Source organism: Schistocerca piceifrons, chromosome 1 (genome assembly GCF_021461385.2).
Source record: "Schistocerca piceifrons isolate TAMUIC-IGC-003096 chromosome 1, iqSchPice1.1, whole genome shotgun sequence".
Taxonomy (NCBI): domain Eukaryota; kingdom Metazoa; phylum Arthropoda; class Insecta; order Orthoptera; family Acrididae; genus Schistocerca; species Schistocerca piceifrons.
This window is the reverse complement of record NC_060138.1, coordinates 846,513,500-846,541,380: the sequence shown is the minus strand read 5'-3', so window position 1 is coordinate 846,541,380 and position 27,881 is coordinate 846,513,500. Positions and strand designations below refer to the sequence as shown.

The 27,881-nt window shown below is 39.9% G+C and overlaps 1 protein-coding gene across 1 annotated transcript in view; it reads left to right on the top strand.

Moving 5' to 3' along the window:
• Nucleotides 1-7,529: 7,529 nt before the first annotated feature.
• LOC124715517 overlaps nucleotides 7,530-27,881 on the top strand; it is a 74,617-nt gene continuing 54,265 nt past the window's right edge. Inside the window, exon 1 of the mRNA XM_047243103.1 lies at nucleotides 7,530-7,602. The gene's annotated coding sequence lies outside the window, so the exon portion shown is untranslated. The remainder of the gene's footprint in view (nucleotides 7,603-27,881) is intronic.

The following is a 27,881-nucleotide window of genomic DNA, read 5'->3' as shown; positions in this document are numbered from 1 at the left end:
CAATATCTATTGGCAATCTAGCCTTCAATACTCGTAACAGGTCTCGTGTGGTTACTGGTTCATCCCAGTACACTGTCATAATGATATATTTTTCAAAGTATTTTTTCAAAGAGTCTGTCTTCAGGTTATATATTTCTGCATTCTATACAATCTTCTTTAGTCGTTCTTGAGACGATGCTGAACAGAACTGATCGAGAAACGCCTTCTCAAATTCGTTAAATGTTTTGCATGTTTCTGTTGCGTTCAACACCCAGAGCGATGCGTTACCGGAAATGTGTGAAACCACAAACTGGATTTTCTGTTCCTCTGTCCAAGACTATGGAAGAACACTTCTAAAGTTTCTAATAAAAACTATGAGATGAATATTCTTTTTAGTCTCCTTGTTGAATATTTGGAATTGGCAGTGTTTAATCAAGCTCTCTTCGTGCATTAAGGTACTTAAGTGCATGGAGTTGTCATTAGCAGGCGGTGTACTGACTTTATTGCAAGTACACTCTGCTTCATAATTCTTGTTTCTTGGTGAAACAAACTGCTGGGGCAATACAAATTGATTACCAAATCTTGGTCTATTATACACTGCAGTAGAGGTTGTCAGCAAATTTTGAATGTTATTTTGCCTGTCAGTACCAGCGTCCTCGTAGCTGTGTGCTGACATTGTTTCAAGATTGTGATTTTCATTGTTCAATGCCTTGGCTACTTCTGTTCGGACTTGTTTCTGTACTTCTGTGGGGATATCATCTGTATTGACTCCACATTAGTAGTCAAAGCTTTGAACTCTGTTTCTAACTTATCTACTTCGGTCTGAAGATTATTCACTTGAGTTTGTATGTTTTCCATCGGTTTAATACTAGTCTTTATTGCATTGATTTCTTTGTTGAAATGAGTCGTAATTGTTGTATCGCGATCGAATAACATCTGATTAATTCTCTGGACAATTTCCTTGTCTCGTTCCATAAAAATATTGTTTATTTGTTCCATTAATTTCCTATCACGCTCCTGCTCCCTGAGCTCGCATTGCAGTTCTTCTATAACCTTTTCTTGCTGCTGCTTGAGCTCGCATTGTTGTTCTTTTATTGCCTTTTCTTGCCTATGCTTTTCCTTTTCCTGTTCCACGATATTGAACTTTTCAAATAATAATGCAAGCATTTTACTATCCGGTAGTGGCATAGCTTGAGAATTGCTAATTTCTGCACCTCACCCAGTAGAAATATTACCATTCACTTCTTAAGGTTCAACTGCAGGTATGTCCATCTGTGTTGACAACTCATCAGTTTCATTTTCGCTCGCAACATCAGGTAATAAATCGTTATCATCTTTATATACATTATCAAGGACTTTCACTGAAGTGTGTGAGGGTTGATCTATTTGAGGGTATGATGTCATTTATGCATCAGCATGCTCATCTGACTTTACTTGCTTCTTTAGTCTAGCCATGTTTGACACTAATATTGCACAAAAATATTTCACAGACAATAACAATAAATCCCACAAAATATCTTACAACTAACACATACACAAATAACATAGCTAAATGGGTGAGATGTGTACACAAAATATCTACCAGAAAATTTATATTTGAAAATATTACACTCACAGCTGGAATACTGAAGCACTGATATTTAAGGCTGCTGTCACGTTAACTGAACTGTTGCTATTTTTAACAGTACACACTACCTAATGCCAAGTGCGTGCATGTGTGTAAGCCTGGAATATGAACATGATCATCTGTTCCTAACTTTATTCCGACTGTCGGTGGATAGTGCAGCTCAATTGTTCTTAGCTACTTCTTGCAACACTTCAGATGAGATATATATGTATACACTAACCTCTCTCGTGTCAGATTCATACATGAAAAAAGAATAACACACATATTAATATTTTATTATGGTACACTACACCTGTAAACTATTACAATAAATACAATATTACAATAAATGTCGTGTATCATTGCCTCACGCCAGGCGCCAATCTGGAATAATATTGTCTGATTGTGTGTTATACAGTTTCAGCAATATTACAATAAAACTAGTTACTTATTAATGTAACATGAGGTTTTATTTAATCGCTGCTTTTCCCAGCTAATGATCGTTATATTGTTAAAGAAATCTCGATCCGGGAACGTGTAGTAATGTTGTCTGTCAAGCAGTGTAAATGGCACTAAGTTCATGCACAAAAGTAATCACATATTACCAGCAAACTAGCTAAATGTATGATAAGTAATCTGAACTGAAAAGGAGTAATGATTTTTAGTAATTTGCAGTGCTGTTTTATAATAGCCTCTTTACTAGTTGCAGATCGTTTAGCGAATTTAACACCACTGTTATTCGAGGTGGCAACACTTTCCTTTAAGCAAAATGAACAGTTTTGTCACACAATACCAGATACACACAACATCAACAACGTATTTTTCCTGACAAAATATTTCTTAAAAATTGTTACGAAATAACCAGGCTTCATACATCAGCAGATAAGGATTTATATGATGTAAGATGCTGTCTGCATTTATAGAAGTTCACTATCTTTGCAGTCTAACTGGAATTTATTACCTCAGAGTGGGTTCTGGGCCACCAATACACAATTATTATCGCAATTATAACCAACAACATTTATGTCTGTTAAGAAAATCAATTTAAAACTGGCTTTGCAATATTATACTAAGATGACAGCTAACAAAAGACAATCACTTATCGATTCTGCTTCAGGTCCTATTTTGCTATTAACAAATAATATATATTAAATCTTTTTGTACCTTCACTATATGCATTAACACTTGAAAATATTTCTCAACGTTAATCACTTATCATTTGGCATTTACCAATAAACCACACTGTAGATCAATGGCGCTAATGGTGCACTCTTTTCTAGCTGAGCAGAAAACTTAACATTTATATAGAACAATGAAATAAATCTCCAAACAAAGTAGATTCATTTCAGTGACACATGAACTCTATTTTTCAAATACTAAATTAGCAACATAATACAGTTTTTTACAGACCTCTGTGTTATCAGTACAACAGATGAAGGATTTTGTAGAGGAATCACGGATAACAAAAGATTGAGATTTTCATTATCTTTTTCCATGCGTAGTGTCTGAGATATAATTTTTTTAAATATTAAATTATGTCTTCTTCTTCTTTCGTTTCACCCTCTTTGGGGTACACTGGATCAATCATTTCTTTGTGCATTCTTCTTTTCTTAGGGCCCAGTGTTTCTTCATTCTTTCTTATCTGCTTCTCCTCTCTTCTTCCAAGTTGAAGGGTTTGGACTTTTGTGTAGATTTGTCTTAGAACTTTATGTTTTCATCTTTAGTAATTAATTTAGCTGTTCGATCAATAAGTGAATTTTCTGTAATCTTTAGTTCTACTAGGTCTTTGTCAGTTTTTTTAAACCAGTTGGGTTTCGTTTTGCGGTTACGGAAGTAGTCAAAGGTTTGTTTAGTTAATCTGTTAGAATTCATTCTGAGAAGATGACCATAAAAATTTATTCTCCTTTCTCGCATAGAATCTGAAAGTTTTTCAATTTTCTCGTAGAGAGTTTCATTTTTGATGTATATAATCTTATTGTCTTGAAATTTTGGCCCAATGATTTTTCTTAAAATTTTTCTTTCCTTTAGCTCAAGTTTCTCCATTTGGCCTTTGAAATTCATGTTAAGTGTTTCTGCTGCATACAGTGCTTCTGGCTTAATCACTGTCTTGTAATGTGTAATTTTGTACCCCTATGAAAGGGATTTTTGTCATTGACAATAATTATGTATTATTTTATTAACAACCCAAGTAATACTCCCCCCCCCCCCCCCCCCCAGAACTTCATTCCACCACCATTCTGTTGTACATGTGGAGGCGTTCGATATTACTGGTTTGTTTCCGAATACAATGTCTGTGATTATCAGTCTGTAAACAATGCCCAGCTCCAATCCTGTGGCGACCATTCTGCATGATTTCTTAACCATCTGTAGCGGAGCCCATGGAGTTGTGGTGTATAGCATGGTGCTTGCCATGCTCGACGAGAGTGGAATTCGCATCACGCAGTCGTCTCATAACAGTTTGATACAATACCTGACGTCTTGTGGAGTGCTCATCCCTCGGTTTCTTTGACTCAGAAGTCGAAAATGTCGATTAACCTACGCACCTGTCGAATGTGGGTGGTGTATCTGCTGAAATGAGCTTCACATGAAATGAAAAAAATAAAAAAAAAGAAATAAACATGGATGATCTGCATGGTGTAAGTCCCCAACACTACTTCTCAATTGAAGTAGGTTCCATGTCCACACCACATAATGTTGACTCCATTGCACACATAAACAACTTCTCTGGTTGACAAGCAGTCACTGGGCGTAACTGTCCTTTATGTCGTAATGGATATTCCCCTCTACTGTTGCACAGACACCTCTAATGCATCCGAATGTTGCTTTGATTTCAACATAAATATTGTAGTCCATTCAAGTACAGTATTACATCAAGATAGCGTTCACACTAACTGTATATTTGTTTACAAACAATGTCAAGGTTGACGTTCTGATCAGTACAGGAACAGTCACAATGGCAACACACCTGCACGAGATGCCATGGTAATGCAAAACTTATGTTGATGTGCGTATTACATCTACATGATTTGGAGGCTACTGTTCATCTATACATATCAAAAAGTCATTGATTTTCTTTCTTAACCCTCTAGTATTTTGATGCACAGAGTTTACATTAACCTCCTCTTTTCCAAAATTTTCATTTATGTGTACTTCTTACTTCAATTCTGATATCTGAGTCTTGCCAGCTCTGTCTTGATGTGACATCAATGTAATATGTCTAAACTGCACTTTAACTATTATATATCATGAGTTTGACAGTGATCATAAGGAAAGAATAGAATCCATAGCACCATCTCCCCTTATATAACCTCCACAGTTTCAGATATGTTTGAAACACAGTATTTTCTTACATAATACGTATGTGACCAAAGAGATATAGTTCAGTACGTTTCTGAGTTGAGATTTTCAGTTGCCTACCTGAAGTCTACCAGCAACCTTGCACCAGAATACAAAACTTTATTCTAAACTATAGACAGGGATGAACAGTCCATTGGAAAGTTTTTCTTCTAGCATTGTGGAGGTGAATTCTACAGTTCACCTCTAAATCACTCTTGTTGTGAACCACATATTATATTAGGAAGTAAAACAAGTGTAATACTCACTATGTCTCTGAAAGCACTGTTGCAAGATCTTCCATTAGCAGTTTAACACAATATTCTGACTGCACTCTTTTTTACAACAAACAGGAACTAATTCTTTTGTTACAATGTCATGTAAGATTATGGCTTTAGTTTTTACCAACGCTAAAATTCTTTGAACTGAAACAATTTACAAAATTTATGATTACAAATCAATAAGTATGACAAAATGTTTTGCACTCTGTTTACTACTTTCGTAGTGCCTATGCAGATGACTAACTATGCTGCCACTTATTGAAGATGGTGAAGATGAAGATGTGAGATTTGTATGTGATTTTAAAAGTTGAATAAAGTTAATCAAGAACGTGTTTACCCTGCATTTTTAGTGTCCTAATCACAGGAAGTTGGGAGATGAGGAACACCTCATCAGTGTCAGGCATGTGAGATGCAGATTGCGCCAGAGGTCCATTTTAACATGTTCACAGTTTCCTCCTGGAACGAACCTGGGTTCTTCTTCTTTGATTTTGGTCTCAGCATACTTTCTGTGGATTGGGGCTCAGATGGAGGTGCACTCCCAGTATCCTCATCATTTTTGACAAAGTTCATACTAGTTTTGAAAATAGCAACGCTTTTATATAATTATTTCATATCAAACCAGTGAACTGATACGTTTGTATATAATTTAACGAAATAACTATTTCATATTAAACCAGTGAATTGATACATCCACAGGCAGTAATAGATAATTCTCATTTACATCCTTCATTGAAACTCTACATCAAAGGAAGACATCAGGTTGTAAAATACATGTGATCTACTCGATGTAGTAGAATTACCACTTTTCCACCGGTTTTTCACTTATTTCATGTATGACACTTTTATACTTTTCCATATTTTCTGTACTTGGATCTCTAAAAGAACATGGACGACAGTGTTACAGATTTATGTAATTACCTGCTGCTTATTTAACAGTTTCTACTTAAAACAAAACAATTTTAAATACGGTATATAACTTATTTACTAACAGTCATGATTTTCTTTATATTTTGCACTCTACATTTCAGGAAAAGGTTCCCATTTTCAGATGCCTTTTCTGTGTGCTTTGCCAGTTGTTATTGATGTTATCCACATGTGAGTGCTGCATTATTCTGCTCTCTGTACTGTAGTGTATAAAAACATACGCTATTTTTAATTCTTGATCAATCTTTATACAGAATTTCGTCATTGAGTGTATAAAAAGATTGACTACTAATTAAAAATTTTGTGTCTTTTCACACATTACAAACAACAGAACAGTGAAACACCTCAGCCATGGTAAACGTCTCGAATAAATGGCATATCACAAAGAAAATGCACTTGGAAATGGGAATCTTTTCCCAAAACGCTTCACGCAAAATACAAATAAAAAGAAAATCCGGCTTTCAACAACTATCCCTTATGCATAAAATCAAATTTTACACATGTCTTGAGATTGGGAATTAAATGCGTTCTCCGACTACGGAAGAGAGGAAGGATATCAGTGACTTGTATGAGTAGACAGCAAATGTCCTTCACTAAGTGGGATCCACAGATGGAAAACACGTAATAATCTTTAAATCATGGAGATCAATCAGCGAATATTAGAATTACAAAACGTACTTTCCTACTGTACTAGTGGCCCTAGTAGACAGCGATTATGTTTTATATTCATAAACGTAGAGGTATTTGGCCATCAAGAAGACGGTAATATATTCAAAGCAACCGAATTAGATAAAAAAATTACCAGTAAACTTTGAACTTGCCATATGCAGCACCACTTCCGAATGATCTTCCGTAGTGCGTTTGTCAAGTCAGTGGCGACACATAAGGCAGGCACGTTTGTAAAGTGTTAATTTTCCACTAATCGCTTTACACTGTACGAAATACAGAAATTAGTAACTAATGTAAATAACGCGACAAACGCACACGACCAGAATTTAGGTAAATCACAGATACGCAGATAGATTCTGTACCAGGAGGGCGACCCCCCCACAGATAGCTCATAAAAACGTGGCGCATTTCCCCACCGTAAAAAAAAAAATGCACCTCAGCCAGTGATCTCTATACTAATATGGACATCACCGACCTCGTCTACTACGGGGGAAAACACGTTGTGTGGCCAGTCCCATTCAACAAAGAGTGGTCTATATTGTCAGCGTGAATTGCCGCACAAACACGATTGAAAATCACGCTCCTGTGGCCAAAGGAATAAAAATGACCTTTAAATACTAACTTTGACTTTATGCAATCGATGTCCAAGCTCGATTGTCGATATATTGAAAGGTTTGGCTGGAGGGAAGGGATAAAACATTTGGTTTTGTTAGTGGTCTAAACCTGTAGAGTGTAGTTCGTGATGTGTGGGCATTTGTTGATAAGAAGTGTTTGCCAGTGAAATCAAATTATGAATGGAAAATAACACGTGTAATTGTTGTTTTATAGCCTAAGAGCTCCAGTTGTAGTTAAAACGTTGACAACACGATATTAGTTGAGGTTGTCAGGTAGTCACACGTTAGTAAACGTTTATTTTGTTTGATTCGCTATTGTGTTTGAATCGCGCCTTGCAGGAAGCTTTACTCAGTTTCCGTTGTTGCTTTGGAACGGAAGAACCAATACCACCGCAAAGCACCAGAAAATAATCGCTGGGAAGAACCAGTATCACCTGAAAGCCTCAGAAAATAATCTTTGACCGTATTGGGAATTACAGGTAGAATGTGTTATTAGTTTTACAGTAAATCACTCAGAATTACTTGCCGAGTAATGTCGAGATTGACCAGTTGTCCACAGATATTTCCAATGCCTTGCGTGGGCGTGGAATATCTCATGGTGAAACAAGTGAGCTTTACAGCGTTAACTAGAAGATACCCCATAGTGAAAGATTTGCACACCCAGTAACAATTTTCTGGTATCATGTTGGTTAACTGTCACATATCTTTGTAAGCAGAGCATTACAGTTGTTATATTAATTCCTGACACACACCTGTTATTAAGCTGTGTTGGCAAAATGTCAATTGCATATCACGTGTGTCTTTACCACGTTAAGCAATTTGCCCTCATCCTCTCTTGTGATGACATTTAATGGGTTGATTTTTGATTGCCTCTCTTTGCTGACTGAGGTTCCTTTCAAAAGGACGTGGCAGATTTACTTCTGAATCCTTTCCTATTCGAGCTTATATTCTGTCAGTAACATGGTCATCGTTGATGGGCCATTTAACTGTAATCTTTAATTTTTCCTTCTCGTGGCTGCTGACTGAGAGGACTTTCAAATGGCTTTTAAGTTTCTGTAGGGATTTTTGTGCATAAAAAATGTGATTGTGATTCAGTTAAACAGATGGGCCTAGCTAGATTTGTAGCAAAATTGGTTTGCGGGTATTAACTCAGTACTTTTTTCTGTTTTTTCACCTTTTCTGCACTTTTCCCATTTTCTGATCTGTGAACAATTTTTTATCTGTATCTCAAAACCAGTTTTGTACTTGTTTCTTTACTTCATTATTGCTGCTTCTTTCATCAGACTAAATAGATAAAAATCCGAAGGAACAGGTACGGGCCATAAGGAGGGTGGTGAAGTGTTGTCATGAAAATGCAACACATCTTTCTTGTGCCATTTCTAACATTCCCTTTCCCCATAGGCTGAACTTCGTTCTCTGTAAACATGAGTAGTCTGGATTGTTGATAGTACCTAACTCAACAGAATCATGGGAAATCAAACCACATTCACTTCAAAAGATGATTAACATGACTGTACTCTCCAATGGCTGCAATTTGTATTTCGTATAGTCAGGTGATTCAGGGTGTTTCCACTACATGTTTTGAAGCTAAGTCTCTGGCTCAAAATACTGTATCTATTGAAATCATTTTCCAAGCTCTGTGCACATGTGAAGTATCTGTTCTGTATGATGAACGGTAAACTCAGTGGAATCCCACCTTGCATAAGTCTTGGAAGATAGTTCAATTTTTTATAATGATAAAATGGTTGGTGCCAGTAGTTGCTTGACTTTTTCAGCTATTTGTTCAACTGTGAGTTGTCAGTCTTTGTGGATAAGTGAATCTGTACACAGAGCATTGGTTACACTTTAGCAGTCACTTTCAAACTTTTCACGTGTGCCTAAAAGTTTGCATGTTTCATGTAGGTACTTGCATGTCATTTGTTCATCTGAGAGAATATTTGATACTTGTATACTTTCCAAAACTAAAAGTTGGATCACAGAACACCAATCTTCAGAAGTACTTTCTTCAGGTGGACACACCATTGCAATAAAGACTTTAGACAAAGTGTTAATGTAAATATTAATCAAACGAATCACTAATACTCTTTGTAAGGTTTACAAATGACAGTTCCTGCATCAGATGTTGTCTTCTCAGCTTATGTATTTCTGTTTTAATTTGTGAATGATCCTCATAAGATTGGATAAACATAAAGGTTTTATTGATGTGTGGGGTCGTCTGTTTTGATCATTGAGGTAATGGTGGTGTGGTGTGGGTGACATCACTGTGGCACAGTGTTTTTGATGTAGTTCTTGTTTGTAGATGCCATTTTGGTATATTTTATGGTGCCCTCTGGTGGTGGATGTTTATATGTTGAGTTTAACATGTGGTATTGTATGAGTGATATTTTTCCGAAAATCAGATGGTAAGTAGCCAGACTCATACATTCTACGCACTGAAGTAAATAGTTGTTTTGTTGCCACTTCCCCCACTTTTAGAATGTTATTTAACCCTTCTGCCTTATTTGATCTTAAGTCTTCCAAAGCTCTTTTAAATTCTGATTCTAATACTGGATCTCCTATCTCCTCTGTATGGACTCCTGTTTATTTTCCTTTTACATCGTTAGACAAGTCTTCCCCCTTGATAGAACCCTTCAATATAGTGTTTTCACCTACCCGCCCTCTCCTCTGCATTTAACAGTAGAATTCCCATTGCACTCTTAATGTTTAATTTCATCTAAGGTTGTTTTGACTTTTCTGTATGCCGAGTTAGCTCTTCTGACCACCGTTTCTTTTTCGATTTCTTCAGTTTTCAAGCAGCCATTTTCCCTCAGCTTCCCTACACTCCCCCATTTATTTTATTATTTATTTCATTCTTAAGTGACTTTTGTTTCTGTATACCTAAATTCTTTCATTGATCAACTGAAGTAGTTCTTCTGTTATTCATAGTTTCTTCACAGTTATCTTCTTTGTACCTATGTTTTTGTTTCCAATTTCTGTGATTGCCTGTTTCAGAGATGTCCATATCTTTACAACTGAACTTCCCATTGAGTTATTCCTTACCGCTGTATCTATAGCCTCAGAGAGTGTCAAGCTTATATCTTCATTCCTTAGTGCTTCCATATCTAACTTCTTTCCATGCTGATTCTTCATGACTAGCCTCTTAAACTTCAGCCTGTTCTTCATCATTACTAAATTGTGATCTGAGTCTATATCTGCTCCTGCGTATGCCTTAAAGTCCAGTATCTGATTTCAGAATCTGCGCCAGAGCATGATGTAATCGAGCTGAAGTGTTCCTGTATCTCCCAGCCTTTTCCAAAACATGCAAGGGTGACAGGTTGTACCACATCAGCATCCAACAATCACTCTCCAAAACATGCAAGCACCTCTGAAGGAAGAATGGGTATTATTGCCTCAACTTGAGATTGAGGACATCATTCACAGCATGCTCCATCATTGCTGCCAGAGGTGGACTCACCCCGTACCCCATACTGAGCACATTAACCAGTTGTCGGAATGTGTGTGCAAATCCATTAAGTTGGAAAAACTGAAGAACATATTCATCAACCGTTATGCCTGTAGCAACTATATATTTTCTGTATTCTTTACATTGTTTCTACTTTACTATCACCTTTTTATACTGGTTCATGGCAAAATAAATGCAACCTTGCAAAATTTCCATTTTTGCTTTAATTGTGGGCACCAAAGTAATAAGTAGGACAGAAACTTCAAAGTTCTTAGGGTTTGAACATTGATGAGAATTTAAACTAGAAAAACCACATTTTGGAACTTCTAAGACAACATAATCATGGGGTGAGACAGATCAGTAAGTTGACATATTTTGCATATTTATGTTTGATAATCTCTATGACTACACCCATAGTCTAGTGGTAGCATCTTTGATTAGCAATCGAAAATGTCCTCCGTACCGAGTCCAAACCCCACCACACTTTAAATTTTGTATAAAACATCATCGGCTGTAGTGGCTGAAGATCTTCAGCATAAGAAGTACCCAGCATTCAGCCAACAGTCTTGTCAAAGACTGCGGAAGAGTGGAGAGAGGTCCAGCACACATTCTTGTCATTGTGGTGGAAAACTGCCCCTAATGGCAACAGGATTAGCAATGAACAATGGCATGAGGGTGCGGAAGTTGGATGCCATTGTATTAAATACATATAATGTGTATCCACAGGACATTTGGCTTGTTAATTGAAAAAGTGTCATGATGATATTGACAGATTCCAGGCGCTTCAGTCCGGAACCACGATGCTGCTACGGTCACAGTTTCGAATCCTGCCTCAGGCATGGATGTGTGTGATGTCCTTAGGTTAGTTAGGTTTAAGTAGTTCTAACTCTAGGGGACTAATGACCTCGGATGTTAAGTCACATAGTGCTTAGAGCCATTTGAACAAATTCTGGGCTAGCTCCCCATTTGGATCTCTGGGAGGGGATTGCCAAGGGGGAGGGGCACTTGCGAAAGAGACTGAATAATCAGTGAAAGGATAATGTTCCAAAAGTCATGGCATGAAATGTCGGAAGTCTGAATGTGGTAAGGAATCTAGACAATCTCAAAAGGGATATGCTAAGACCCCATTTTGATATAGTGGGATCAGTGAAGTGAGGTGGAAAAAGACAGATTTTCAGCAGCAGCGGAAAATAGTATAATGGGAGTTGAATTCATTATGAATAGGAAAGTAGGACAAAGAGTGAGCTGCTGTGAACAGTTCAGTGATAGGGATACTCTCATCGCAATCGACAGCAAACTGACACTCACAACAAAAGTTCAGGTATACATCCCAACATTGCAAGTTGAAGATGGAGAGAAAGTATATGAGGATACTGAATGGGTAGTTCAGCACATAAAGGGATATGAAAATGTAATAGTCACAGGGGGATGGGAATGTGGCCGAAGGGAAGGAATAGAAGAGAGTTACAGGAGAATATGGGGTTGATACCAGGAATGAGAGAGGAGAAGTACGGAGTTCTGCAATAAATTTTAGCTATAGTAGCAGCAAATACTATGTTAAAGAATCACAAGAGGAGGAGATATACTTGGAAAAGGCTGGGAGGTACAGGAACACTTCAGCTCGATTACATCATGCTCTGGCACAGATTCTGAAATCAGATATTGGACTTTAAGGCATACGCAGGAGCAGATATAGACTCAGATCACAATTTAGTAATGATGAAGAGCAGGCTGAAGTTTAAGATGCTAGTCACGAAGAATGAACACGGAAAGAAGTTAGATATGGAGGTACTAAGGAATGAAAATATAAGCTTGACGTTCTTTGAGGCTATAGATACAGCGGTAAGAAATAACTCAATGGGCAGTTCAGTTGTAAAGATATGGACATCTCTGAAACAGGCAATCACAGAAATTGGAAACAAAAACATAGGTACAAACAAGATAACTGTGAAGAAACTATGAATAACAGAAGAAATACTTCAATTGATCAATGAAAGAATTCAGGAATACAGAAAAGTTACCTCTTGGACACCATTAACCACAGTAATTTTGCTTTGTGTGATGGTGGTCTCCCATATATTTTCTGCAAGAAGTTCGGCCAACCTATCTTTGGAAATACAGAAGCGTCCGATTCCACCCGTCTGCTTTGACCCATGATGTCACAAATATGGTGGAAACGACCATACACTACGACTCCAATATGGCGCCTATGACGTCACCACGTAAACATGACAACAAACACGAAAATACATTGGAAAAACCAACACACACACACACACACACACACACACACACACACACACACACTTTCACAAAGAACCTAATGAAACTAACGGGACAAGTGTGGAAAATTGGGGGTTTTTGGGTGGGGACAAAGTAAATACAAACAAATTTAGAAACACACCACCATACCAAACCACACAAAACGACGAAAAAAAAAAGACAACACAAAACTCCCCAAATTCCACTAAACACAATATCCTCTGGAATCGGACACTTCCCTTGACCTATATAGGCCAACAGAAACTACAGATACCAAATCATAAAACTCAAAACTACAACCATGTCCACAATCATCACTACCTCAAAAAAGACAACAAACCAACAAAATTGGACTCGAACACTTCCCTTGACCTGTTATCCTTACAACATCTCCATATACAGCCGTCCCTGGTCCGAGACGCCAGAACTTTAGTAAGCCTCATTTCTTCACGACATACTGAACACTTCACAACTTCATCCAAAAATCCGAATAGTTGAAGAAATGTTATTAGAGACCACGCACTGTCCCCCATCATTGCTGACAACTGAAAACTGTTGACCTTGTCAGTCATATCCATACCTACCGAAGACATAAAAAAAGCAATTTACCAAAATTCACACACGACGAACAGAAAAAAACTACAATAATGTTGAAATAACAAAACTAAAATCGTTAACTCACTGAACAATATTCCGCTGAAAGCACATTCCCGATACCACATACATGCAATGCTATCACACAAATGAACCCCATATGCCATGAAACACGCTATCCATAAACACACCGCCAGAAAGAACCACCGTCCGCAACAATACACCACCTATAAACACACACACACACACACACACACACACACACACACACACACACACACACACACACACACACACACCACCACCACCACCACCACCACCACCAGAGAGCACCACTGATCACATCAAAATGACACCTACAAACACGCCACTCTCACAAACTAAATTCCGCGCCGTCATGACGTCACACACCACAACAGCCTTAAGTCGCGGGTCAAAGCTGACGGGTGGGATCGGACACATCGGTTGACCCCTATCTTTCCCTCTCCTTTTCAGGTGTAGGCCATGTCTAGTATATCCTTATCTCCCAATTGTAGCAACAGGCACAGCACTCATATGAGATTTCATTGCAATCCGCAGCAGTCTGCTCCACTTGGTGCTCACAAAGCTCACAGCAGTGTCAACACAGGGCTGGTCATGTCACTGTAGGGCCTCCACAAAACTCACTTTTGTGTGTGTCCATCCAGATGACCTCTAATGCTGTAATTCTCATCCATAGCCAGGCTGTTTCTGGCTCCAACTACCACAGTAATCTGATCTTTGCACAAATTCCCTATGCCTTCTGTCGCTTGACGAAGACTAGCACTTGGTATCAGAATAGTTGTGATACTCTGTTCCTAGTTTGTCCTTTGTCATCTGGCCTGTACCCCTCACATGGTTACTGCTTGCTTCCTCTCCTTTGATACAGACCTACTAGAAGTCTGCTATGCCATACCGTGACCTGCATCTGGATAAGGCTGTTCCCCTCCTAATTCAGGTCAAATTTATTCAATACTGTAAACTCAAATTAGATGGAGAAGTTCATAATCTGTTCCCCTTTTATGTAATAAATCGTTTCTCTTTAGCTCGTTGGTTGTTACCTTGACATCAGATAGTTCCTTTTTGATTTTTGTGTGGGTGTTTTAACATTTTTGCATATTGTCATTAGTTTAAAATATTTATCATTACAACTGCTTCTATTTTTGTTCCAAATTCTAATTTTGCCCTAGTAACAAAATCACTCCTGTGACACTCTGTTCAATTTTGAAAATAAACTTTTCAAGATGGAAAACTGCAAGTTCTATAGTGACTGGGCTGAAAGAGCAGATAGTTTGAAAAGTAAAATTCTCTGCATGGAGGAAACGAAGTTAGTAAAAGTGAAATATTTTGCAGTGTGTGTTACTGCTGTATGAATTTTGATGCAAAAAAAACTTTCAGGCAGGTTTTAACCAGACACTTTCAGCAAAACATAAGTGTAGCTATGAAATTAAATGTTGACTACATCAGTTACATTTAGAACTTTCAGATCAGACACAACCTTCAAATTCAGTATGTGCACCGATGATATGGATGTTAAGTACTGAGGACAGTTCCACCACCGATGAATTGATCTGGACAATGAAATCATTTATTTCCAATTACTCTGTGACTTTGTCAAATGATATTTGTAATGTCTTTAAGTTCTCTGATATTGTTCTTGAACATTTTTCACTGTAGTTTAAGAAAATGTGATATCTAATAACTGATGGACTGGCACCATGTTTCCAGGAACATATGCTAGAATCAGTGTTGTCATCACATTACACATCAGAGTCTGATGAAACTAGCAATGTTAAAGATATAAAAAGAATTAAAAGCAATCATTACCTATTGGTCAGAGAGTAAATGTTGCATAACAACATGCCACCTAAGAACTTTGTGTTGTATCAGCAAGGCAGATGATGAAACATTACATCAGAAATTATGTGGAGCTCTTTCTAAAGACAGCTTGTCCCGAAATAGATGCCTTATGTTGGGATCATATGTACCTGACAACATCAGTAAAAAATTGAGGCTTTTAGATAGCCATGTCCAAGAGACCAAAGGCAGACTACTTATAAACAATGGAATCTACAACATTCACACAGTACATAATACCTATGTAAAGGCTTTGGAGGGTTTAGGTGAAGAAACATCCAAATTACTGGTCAGTATGTACCATTATTTTGATGGTTGGCCTGTTCACTGGGAAGAATTTGAAGGCACTCATTGTTAAGTTTGCCATTCCCTCATCACAAGTTTCGGAGACACACAACCATAAAGTGGCTTACTTTAGAACCTTCAGCCAACAGGATTTTGTAATAGTGTGATGGTATTCAATATTACTATCATAAGGACACATTCTTGCAAAAGAATTCTGCTAGTGGTCAGCCAAAAGTCCACAGTGTCAGTGTGAATGCTTTAAAAAAACTTAACTGAAAACAGACCTTCATAATTTATTTAGTAATATGATACAGTGTCTTAAAACCAACACCTGTGATTCACAAATTGTGTACTGAAACAGAAAACATACTTAAAGTATTTTTGGCTCATGTTTTGAAGGTTTCTGTTTCGAGATAACATTAGTTTGCTGAGTATGGGCTTGGTGATCCCGGGGTTCCTGAGCTGGGGACTGGTAAGCGCCACCAGTTCTCTGTCACCATAAGTTCTGGGCATGCTTCTGCGACTGGAATGTTGTGGGTCACAGGGAATGGGGATCTTGGCTTAACTGCTCGGATTGCGAGGATGGTAAAAACTTCTTAAAAAAAAAATTAAAAAAAAAACCTCAATCCTAAGGCCTGCTGTGCGCTGATGGGGTGCGTGACTGTTGAGGCAGAAAAGTCATAAGCAGGCAACATCTGGGGACCTGCCGCACCTCTGTTGTACAAGGCTTACCCAGGCAAGCAGGGCTGTGTGTGTGGGTGGACATCTGTTCCCTAGCTGCTCGTGAGACAAACATGGAGCCTCTTAATTCTTCAAAACCAGTCCCAGTGGATCAGGTGAGCACTATTACCCATCCCAACAAGAGGCGGCGTGAGGATACATCTCCTGACCATACTCATCAAAATGTTTTTGTGATAGTTACGAGCCAAGGGCACCTTTGCTAAGGTGCCCCCATTCTGCATCCAGAAAGGTTTAGATGATATTAAGAGTGGTCTGAAGACAATAAAAAGGCTTCGTAAGGGTACACTGTTGATTGAATCGGCCATTTCAGGGCAAGTATAGAGGCTTCAGAAAGCCATAGCATTTGGTGAATATCCTATTGCTGTTTAACTGCATAAAACATATAATTCCAGCTGTGGGGTGGTAACTTGTGACAAACTCATGGACAAGGACATCACTGTCTTACAATGGGAATGGGCAGATGATGGTGTTATGAATGTTAAAAATGTGAAGAAGAGAGTGAATGGGCAGTTTGAACTGACACCTACATTCATTCTAATTTTCAGTACGCAAGACTTGCCCAGCCTCATTAGGACAGGTTTCTGTCACTTACTGGTTCGCCCTCTTTTTTTCCAAATCCCATGCGGCGTTTCAAGTGTCAAAAGATTTGGTCATACAACTGTTGCATGTAATGGTCATGCTACCTCTGGGAACTGTGTTTAAGCAGCTCACATACCAGGTGTGGAATGTGAGAACACCACCCAAGTATCTGCTATCTAAAGCAAACCAAACGCTTTATAGCCAGCTGCCCATGCTTGAGCACAAGGACAGCATCCAGTATTTGGTAGGTCACATTACCAATGTAATCCATGCTGCACATTACCAATGTAATCCATGCTGCCGCTGATGCATCTATACCTACATTGTCAGGCTGTTGCAGAAGGCAACCTGTTCTTTGGTGGAACAATCAGTATCATTGTGCTGTACGTGGCAGGCAGACAGTGCTGTGCAGGTTCATGCATAGTCCGACAGCAGAGAACCTTCTTGTCTTGTGGTTAGCAAGTAGCCAGAGCCCAACGGACAGTAAAGGAGAGCAAGAAGCAATCATGGCACGAGTTTTTGAAGTCTTATTAGTTAGTCAACTTCTGCCACTGCAGTAAGGGAATCCATAAGGAAGATGTGTGGGAAAAGTATGTCCTGTCCATTAGGTGCTGTAAAGGACAATGGAGTCCTGAAAGTAACGCTCGCAGATATAGTGGTACTTTCACGATGTAACATTGCCCATGAGTCCAGTTCCAGGTTTCCACACCTATTGGGAAGTCATTCTCCAAGAATGACAAGGCCAATAATCTCCCGTTCTACATGTGGGAATTAGAGACAGCATTAGTTGTGCTCACGAGACTGCTCCTGGACCAAACTTTCTATGTTATGGTATGCTGTGGCAACCTTATCCTGAATCTAAAGAACTCTTACGTGATCTCTTTAATAAGGTATGGAGAGATGGGGTATATCCTGCCCCTTGGAGGGAGTCAATAAGTCCCCATTCTTAAACCAGGGAAGCACCGCACCCTCCCAGTCAGCTGTCGGAGTGTCACTCTTCCCAGCTGTGTAGGAAAGAATGGATGATCAGTTCTCACCTAGTCTGGACTGGAATCTCAAAATCTCCTCAGTCATTTCCAGTGTGGCTTTAGAAGATATCGTTCCACTCTTGATGACCTCACCCTACTGGAGGCCGCTATATGGGAGGCTTTCCTACAGAAACAGCATTTAATGTTCATCTTTTTTTCACATTGAAAAGGCATGTGACACTATGTGGAGACACAATATACTTTGTCAGCTATACGAATGGGGCTTTTGTAGCCACGTCCCCATTTTCCTGCAGTCCTTTCTCGAATTCATGGTATCCTACAGGGGAGCATTTTAAGTGTGACTTTGTTCGCAGTTGTCATCAGTGGCATATCGTCTGCAGTGGGGATTCCTGTGCAGTGCTCATTGTTTGTGGATGATTTTTCTATTTTGTGTTCCACTTCTAGTTCCATATCTTCCTCTTGTCGGTTATAGTTGACACTTAAGCAAATGGAAGACTGGTCTGCTCGTACAGGTTTTAACTTCTCCCCAAAGAAAACAGTATGTACTGATTTTAATCGTGATCATTCTCTTTTTACACCCCCAGGGGGCTCGCCACTCTTTGATGGGCTCGTGCTTGGCTACCACGGGGCCCCAGCATTTGCAGCATTTTTTCACTTCCGTGCTTTTTGTCTATCCTCTTGTTATTCCTTTTACTCTTCCTTGGGGAACATGTCTGGGGTGTTATTGGTAATGGTCTGCATTGTCCGTCGATAATGTAAGAACAGTCTCACCATTGTTTTTCGCTCCCTTTTCCATTCTCTGTTTCCCTTCTCGTCTCATTCCTCCACTTCGGTGTTTGACGTTCCTCATTTTTCTTCTTCCTCACTCTGCGCTTCTAAAAGCCGGTTCATACGTCTGATGTGTAACAGGTGACTGAGTAACGTGTAATTCTCAGCTCCGGGTCGACAGGTAGGGTTTGCATGTACCCCTTGGTGCAGGCCAGGCCCAGCAAATAATGATTGCCTGAACTGCAACCTTTCCAAATTGCCGATAGGTCCCTTGTCAGGTGTTCAGGGGATGTGACCTGAGGTGTGAACAGTCACCTAAGGCAGGTATGCCCAGTTGGAAGGAGAGTGCCATCGGAGACTCTATCAGTCATGGGGGGTTTTCTCAAAATGAGTCAATCATCATCACAATCAATGTCTGTGAAATGTAAACATAGTGGGGCTGACGATTCAAAGACTCTTACCACTGCACCATGGTTCCTTGTGGTCTCACATACCAGAGACGGTCAGTCCTTCGCCATGGTAAATTCGTTTATTATCCAGATAGGTGTTGATGCAATTGCTGGCCCTTTGAAATCCTGCTCTCATTTACAGAATGGTACTTTGCTTCCCGTGGTGTAATTTCCACCCGGCTGCTCGACGATCTAACTGAGGCCGAAATCCAATCTTACCTCTCTGATCAAGGTGTCATTGCCGTCCAATGGGTAATGATAAAGGTAGGTTCCTCTTTGGTGCCCACCCGCACTTTTTCTCACCTTGGATAGAGTGGTGTTAATGTCCATGATCAAAGCAGGCTATGAAATTATCGCAGTCCAGCCATACATTCCAAACCCGATGCGTTGCTACCAGTGTCATTATTTCAACCACACTAGAACATCTTGGTGACATCCAGCCAAATGTGTAACCTGTGGTAGAGATGCTCCTGAGGGTGGTTGTCCGCCTTCTTCTCCCCACTGTATCAACTGCAATGGCAGCCCTGCCGCCTCCTCTGTTCCCCCCTCTGGTACCTATAGTTCTGTTCTTGTTACCCCTCGCGCTCCATGAAAGACGTGGTCATGCAGACATCCGACCTCCAATTCAGCTCTGAGGTTGTAAAATCGCCCAATGTCAAGGTAGCATTTTATCCATGAATCGGACACTTTCTATAAAAAATCGTGAAATCAGAGACTCTTGTGGTCTGTATTGAAATATTGCCATGTATGGAATGCATAAAATAATGCGCCATTAAAGAGGCACATGCGAACCTTTTTTTTTTTTGACGATTTTATAGTTTTTCTGTATATGGGGTGATAATTCAAATATTGGTCTGCTCGATCCACTCCTTTCATGTATTTTTTGTAATCTAATAAACTTTCATGTTTTTTTTTATTGTGTGATTGGTTTTTCTACATTTTCTTTGAGTGTCAGTCAAAGTGGCATTATGTGTTGTAGAGATAATTCGTATCGTTTTAGTTTTCAAAGCCCGCCATACCTGTGCGAGTACTTCACCTTTCTGTTGATGACCAGCTTCAAACACATTGACTTTTTCGCACTTTAATTTTTCTGGAAATCCTATACTTTGCCGTATCGTTCCACAAACTCGAATTTTCTTTTCAAGTAACTTCTCTGCAAGTTCTACACTGTTATAATAATCATCCATGTAAAAGTGATGCCACTTTCTATAAGAAGGTGTCAATAGTTCCATAACTGTTTTTGCTAAAGGCTGTCCAGCGCCGCTATATATCTTGAATGAGGAGATGTATCCCTTACTCGAATCACACAGCATCCGAATGAGTATGCCATATTTCATAATTTTCGACAGATTGTAAACTTTAAAATTTAACTGTACATGCCACAGTTTCATTCTTTCATCAATTGAGATGTTTTGTCTTGGATTAAACATTTCTTTAACCGTTTTGGAAAAATAATCAATTACGATTTGCACTTTGAAAAGCAATTATAATATTTGTCTGAATCGGTTGCGGGACATTGTTTTGCAAAGCCAAACCATTTTCTAAGTCCAAACCATTTTTTAAGTTCGGGTCCCATATCGTCGACAAATTTGGCATTTTTTAAATCCAGTTTCTTCTGTTGCAATTTTGACTGTAGTACTTGTTGGTTTCGTTGCTAATATATTCAAATAGATCGTTCCTAATATACAATTCTACGATATCCTTGATGCTCTGTTTATCTTCGGGAAATATGTTTGGACCAGGAAATCCTTCAAATTTATTATTGGTCCTCGGTAAATCAGTCTGACCGCTGTGTACTGTCACCTTCTTCTGATTCATCCGAATCAGTTGGCAACCATAGTGTTCGCCGAATACTTCTTGGACGTACTTCACTATCTTCCGACAATTCTGCTTCACTTTCATTTTTTTTTTATATCATGTGTCTTCTTTCCACTCGGTCAAGTCGTTTGAAACGTCAGACAAGACGTCCGCGCATTCATTGTAAATAATCTTATCGTCTCCCGTGATGAAAGGACACATACTTGTTGACGTGTGTAACTTATTGTTACCTAAACAAAACACCAACAGAATGCAAAAGATAAAGTGCTGTCACGGGCCACTGAGTGATAGTATGCACTGTGGTGTCGCCAGCCGTTGACCGCTGTTTCATGCACGACACCACTGTGGTGTTGCCGGACAGCATAGTGTTAATGAACTTAACCTCTTCTACCTTAACACTGGAGCACCCATTTTCCTTTCTGACTCCTCGCACACCTATTCTCAGTAGGACCTCTCCTTCTGTACTGCTCAGCTTGTTTCTGACACCTACTCGAGCGACCATTGCCAATGTGCTATCCGTTTGCTGTGTCCTGCTCCACCTACATCCAGACCCAAATGGGAGTTCACTAAGGGTGACTGATGGATTTACTCCTCCCTGGCGGCCTTTAAAGCACAAGATTTCACCAGTTGTGATGACCAGGTCTAATATCTCACAAATGTTATCCTTACTGCTGCGGAACATTCCATTCCTCACACTTCCTCTTTACAACACCGTGTCCCAGTCCCTTGGTGGACTGATGCGTGCTGCGATGCAATTTGTGCACGGGGACATGCTCTCCACTTTTTTAACTGCATTCATTATGAACAGATGCGTGCAAAGTGTCGCTGTTTTCTTCGGGATAGCAAAAAAGCTTTTCAGAATCGTGAGTGCTACAATGCCGCCTTTACTATGAGGGAGCTAGATCATTCTCTCAGTTCATCCTGATCCTCCGCCCCAGAGCCAGATGCTGTCCACATTTAGATGTTGCAGTACCTTTCTCTTGCGGGCAAGCACTTTCTGCTTAACACATACAATCACATCTGGGCAGAGGACACATTTCCCAGACTTTGACGTGAAGCCGCCGTCATACCCATACCTAAGCATGGTAAGGACACAAACCTTCCTTTTAGCTACTACCCCATCTCTCTCACCAGCTGTGTTTGCAAGGTGGTGGAATGTACGATTCATGCCTGGCTGGTATGGTGGCTCAAGTCGCGCAATTTACTAACGAATGCGCAATGTGGATTTCAAGCACGGCATACTGCAGTTGACCATCTCATTACTTGGTCCACCCATGTCATGAATGGTTTTCTGCAGAAATCCCAGACTGTGGCCATGTTTTTCGATTTGGAGAAGGGCTATGACACTTGCTGGAGAAATAGTATCCTCCGTACTCTTTACACGCGGGGCTTCCGTGGCTGCCTGCACTGTTTCCTTCAGGAATTTTTAAAAGACCAAGTTTTCAAGGTGTGTGTGGCTTCTGCCTTGTTGGACAGTTTTATCCAGGAAAACAGTGTGCCTCAGGGTTCCATCCTGAGCGTCGTCCTCTTTGCTATTGCCATTAAGCCTATAATGGCCTGTCTCCTGCCGGGCATCTCCGTCTCCCTTTTTGTTGATGATTTTGCCATCTATTGCAGTTCTCCATGGACCTGTCTCACTGAGTGTCATCTTCAGTGATGTCTTTATCGTCTTTACTCTTGGAGCATAGACAGTGGGCGTCATTTTTCTACTGACAAACTGCCTGTATGAATTTCTGATGGTGCAGTTGGTTTCTCCCACTATCTTTACATCTTGGTCCTGTTGCCCTTCCATCCTTTGAAACTATGAAATTCCTCAACTTGTGCTTGATAGGAAACACTCCTGGTCCTCCCATGTGTCTTACCTGGCAGCGCGCTGTAAGCAGTTCCTTAGTGTTGTACATGTTCCTCAATGGTACTTCCTGGAGTGCAGATCGAACCCCCTCCTCCGTTTGTAGCGGTCCCTTGTCTGTTCGAAACTCGGCTATGGGTGCTTTGTTTGTGTCTCTGCACGCCCATCCCTCTTACACCATCTCAATACTATCCACCATCGTGGCATCTGTTTGGCCACTGGTGCCTTTTACACTAGCCCAGTTGAGAGTCTGCATGCTGAAGCTGCTGAACTACCACTGCCGTGACTCTCTCCTCAGCAGGTATGCACGCCATTTGTCTATCATGCGTGGCCACCCAATCCTTCTTGATCGCCAGTATGGGGCACGTCCCTCTTCTCTGTTACCTCTTGGAGTCCGCGTTCAGCACTTGCTATGGCGGCTTAACTCCACACTACCGGCAACTTTCCCAGTGGGTGTGAATCCTTCACCACTTTGGCTTCGTCAAGCGACCCATGTTAACCTTGTCCTTCATTCGCTTCCTGAGGACACTACTCCAGCCTCACTCTATTGCCTTCAGTTTCTCAATCTTCGCATGGAAATTCACAATAGTATCTTTGAGAACACTGATGGTACTCAACTGAGCATGGAGTCGGGTGTACCTTCATCATTGGTGACTGTGTCTTTCAATATCGATTTCCAGCACATTGCTGGTATTTACAGTCGAACTCTTCGCCCTGTATCAGGCCACAGAGTACATCCGGTGACACAGACTTTTCAGCTGTCCCATCCCTTAGTGCAGTGGGTCCAGTCACTTGCTCACTCTTGGTAGAGTCACAGTGATGTTCATGTGGGTTCCTGGTCATGCTGGTCTGCCAGGAAATGAGGCTGCTGACACTGCTGCCCAGGCCGCAGTCCTCATACCTAAGCCCACTTGTTCCTATACTCCTTCTGAGATTTCTGTGTTGCCGTCTGTCAAGAGATGGTATCCCTTTGGCACCACCAATGGTCCTCCCTTCTTGGGAACAAGCTCCGGCTTATTAAGCCTCTCCCAGCGGCTTTGATGTTCTCCTCTCGGCCCTCCTGCCAGGAGGTGGTCATTTTAACTAGGCTATGTATTGGGCACTGCCTTTTTAGTCATCATCATTTGATAAGTGGTAGTACCCCACCACTTTGTACGTATTGTGCCCAAGTTTTAACTGTCCACCACTTTTTAACCGTTTGCCGTCTGAGTTATCGGCCGTTTTAGCAAATGACGCACGGGCAGTTGATCGCGTTTTACTGTTTATCTGCCAAAGCAATATGGCAAAGGCCATTTAATTTTTAGCTTTGGGCCTCCATTTCTGTATGGTGTCTTTTTTTTAGCCATTTCTCCATGTCCCTGTTTTTAGCTGTCTTCTCTAATGTCATTTAATTCCTTTCTGCCTTCATGTTCCAAAGTTTTGTCTTGGGCGTGTATGACCTCAGTTGTTTTTTGCGTCCTAAAGCAAAACAAAGCACACATTCTCTTTTTACACCTCTGGAACTAAGGCTGTGGTATACTTTTTACATTTTAAGGAGACAGTGTGATTTTTAGGTATCTTATTTGATAGCAAACTGACTTGGCTGCCACATCTCAAGGAGCTGAAAACACGAGGCCTGAAAGTGCTGGATACTATGTAGTGCTTGAGTGGGAAGAACTGGGGTGCATATAGATCCTGCTTGCAGCAGTTCTGTAAGGGTTTCGTGTGATCACATCTTTATTATGGCTTGTCATGACCAACATATTAAAAGATAATGTACTCTGTACACCACGAGAGCGTCAGATTGGCCTATAGGATGAGCCCTATATCGAGCTTTTGTGCAGAGACAGGGGAGCCACTATTGGCTGCTCAGTGGCAGTTCCTTGTGACTAAACAGGCACTCAAGCTCCAGTCGTTTCTGATTTCGCTGGCTTTCCCTGCAGCTATTAATATCTGCAAATCCTTAGAATGACCCTATTGCCACATCCACAAGGCCATAATTGATCGGTATACAGGGAAAGGAACTTTTATTGGATCAGGGAGTTTGTCTGTCAAACATACGGAGGGGAAGGGGGGGGGGGGGGGTTGCAAAGCTCTGCTCTGCCCTGCCCTGCCCTGGTTGTTACTGAAACCTAGAATGAATAAATTTAGATTTGACAGAGTGCAACAAAATGTTAACTCCAGACTATGTTTTTAAGAATAAATTTATTACTGTTTTAAATGAGTACCAGAACTCTAATGTGGTTTGCAAAGATGGGTCCAAAGAGGGAGACGCTGTCAGTTGTTCTGTCATTTTTCCTGCCTGTCTTTAGGTTCCATCTGCCTTGTGTGCATACTATCTTTTACATCAAACAATCCGATGAAATGTGAATCTTGATCCAAATTCTTCATATGTTCTGACCTACTTAGTGTGCTGTAGACAGTCCAGTTCTTCTTGGCCAGTTAGAATTGATGAAGTCTGTTTAATGTGACTTCGTATAGGACACAGCCCCCTGACCCATGGCTTTTTTAGACATGAAGAACTGCCTGTTTTTGTGATGCATGTAGTGTGCTGATTATGGTTCGCCACATTTGAACCAACTGTAATTTATGTAATGACGAGAAGGTTCAAGCTGACAGACCTGCCCTCAATTCTAGGTGGTGATGAACTGAATATGGCACATATTTTACAATTTTGTCTTTTGTCTACACTTCTACTTAAGCTCCTAGGTTGACACTTTTAATATGTTAGACAACGATTGGCTCATCTAGTTACTATTTTTATGATCTGCCAGTCTTATTTTTCTGGACTTGCATCTTGGTGACTGTCCAAATCAGATATAATTGTTTGTAATGGTCTGCCTTGACTCACTTCCTGCATTGTACCATTCAGAGGAGTCGTGTATGTTCATGCAAATAAGGTACAAGGAAATGTGTGTGTCTTACGTTGCATTTTAGGCTATCCTCATTTTGTGTGCTATAGCCCCATTCCTCTCACGTACGGGTGCTGATGACCGCAATGTTGAGTGCACTTCAGATGCAGTAACAGTAACAACAACAACAACACAATACTTCGAGAAAAATTTTATTTCTGAAGTTCTTGATAATGAGCTCTTTACATTGGATAATCTGCTTCCTCTTGAACATTTGAACATCTAGTTGTTAGCGGGTAAGTAACTGAAGCACTTAGTAAACTGGAAGAAGATGAGAAGCTGTGGTTTTTAAAGAATGTCCAACGTTACAACACAGCTTGCAAATGTGTAATGGGAAGGGCATGCTTATAAGTACACCACTGAAAAGTTTTGAGCTTTTTTTAGATACTGAAGAAAGAATAAAGAGCAGAAGCTGCACTGTTGTGTTAAATGTTGCAAAAATGATGCTGTTTGATGTCCAGCAAGATTACTTATTTGAAAAAGATGACCCAGCTTTAGGAGATAAAGGTACTGAGAATTACTGGCAGCAATACATTTCAGAAAGAGACTCTTTTTTTTCCATAGAGTTACCCAAGTGTTTCAGAATTTCAAATGGAATATCTTCTCTGTATGTCCCACAGTAGGGGAAGATAAGGCAGCAATGACCAAAAATATTTTTAAACTGTGTTTTGACTATTTTGGGATAATACCCCCATTTTCTTTTTGCACTTACTAACTCACAGCTCATTAGGTGTGGATAGCAAACACATGCAACTTATATGCTTATAAGGAAGAATGTGGGGAAAAAAACCTTGAATTAGAAGAAAAGCAAAAATAGGAACAAAAGCAAAGGCATCTTGAAGAGATTAAAAAGATGAATAATATGAAAAAAACAATCAACTCTGAGAACACCAACAGTATAAGTAGGTGCAAGAAGGATTTCTCTCAAGCTTCAGCTAAATTGATCAAAGCACTTGAAAAAAAATAATTTAAAGACAGCAGAATCAGCTGAGGTGCACAAATCATCAAGGCAGAGGAAAGAGTGAAACAAAGGGAGGTGGAAACCATTCAGAAAAATCATAAGGAAAGAAATCTAGTATGAGAACATCATTTTATTTTAAGATTCCCCGGGAAACAGTAATCCAGAAATGTTTTGTAGATCTTTTTCGAGTTTTATAGGTGGTGGTGGTGGTGGTGGTGGTGGTTGGTTGGTTGGTTTGTGGGGCACTCAACTGCGCAGTCATCAGCACCCGTACACATTCCCAATCTGAACACAGTCCAATCTCGCCACTTTTTCGTGAATGATAATGAAATGATTAGGATGACACAAACACCCAGTCCCCAGACAGAGAATTGGAGTGTAGAATATCATTAGTTGTAAAAATGTGATGTAAATTTTGTTTGTGAACTACCAATATCGAATTTTCAATATCAAATTACCAACAGACCTGCATGTATTAATAAGTTTGTATGAAGGAGAAAAATGGCCATACCCCATCCAGGATGACGATGATGATGATGATGATGATGATGATAATAATAATAGAGAAATTTATTATGGCCTTAACCAGTCTTTTTGGTTTGGGAATTATCAAGAATATAAACAATTCATTTATGCCATATCTGCTTCTTGAAATGATGACACTTTTTGACCACCTTTCTAAAATATTTTGTCACCTTTTTCAAGTACCACCAAAGCTCCTCACCCTGCAAAGTGTGCAACTAGGCTGTGCTCACAAATGATGCACATTCATCCACTACTTGTGTAAGGCTTGAACACAATTGTAATAAGTAATATAACAAGCCAAATAATTCATACCAAGCTAGTGTGGATTGAGAATTTCTGTGGTTTCCCAAAATTTCTATAGGAAGATTAATAGGTGAGGAAGACACAGCTGTTACTGTTCCCCTGCCATCCCAAACTTGTGATTTTGTTCCATCTGTAAAGAATTTG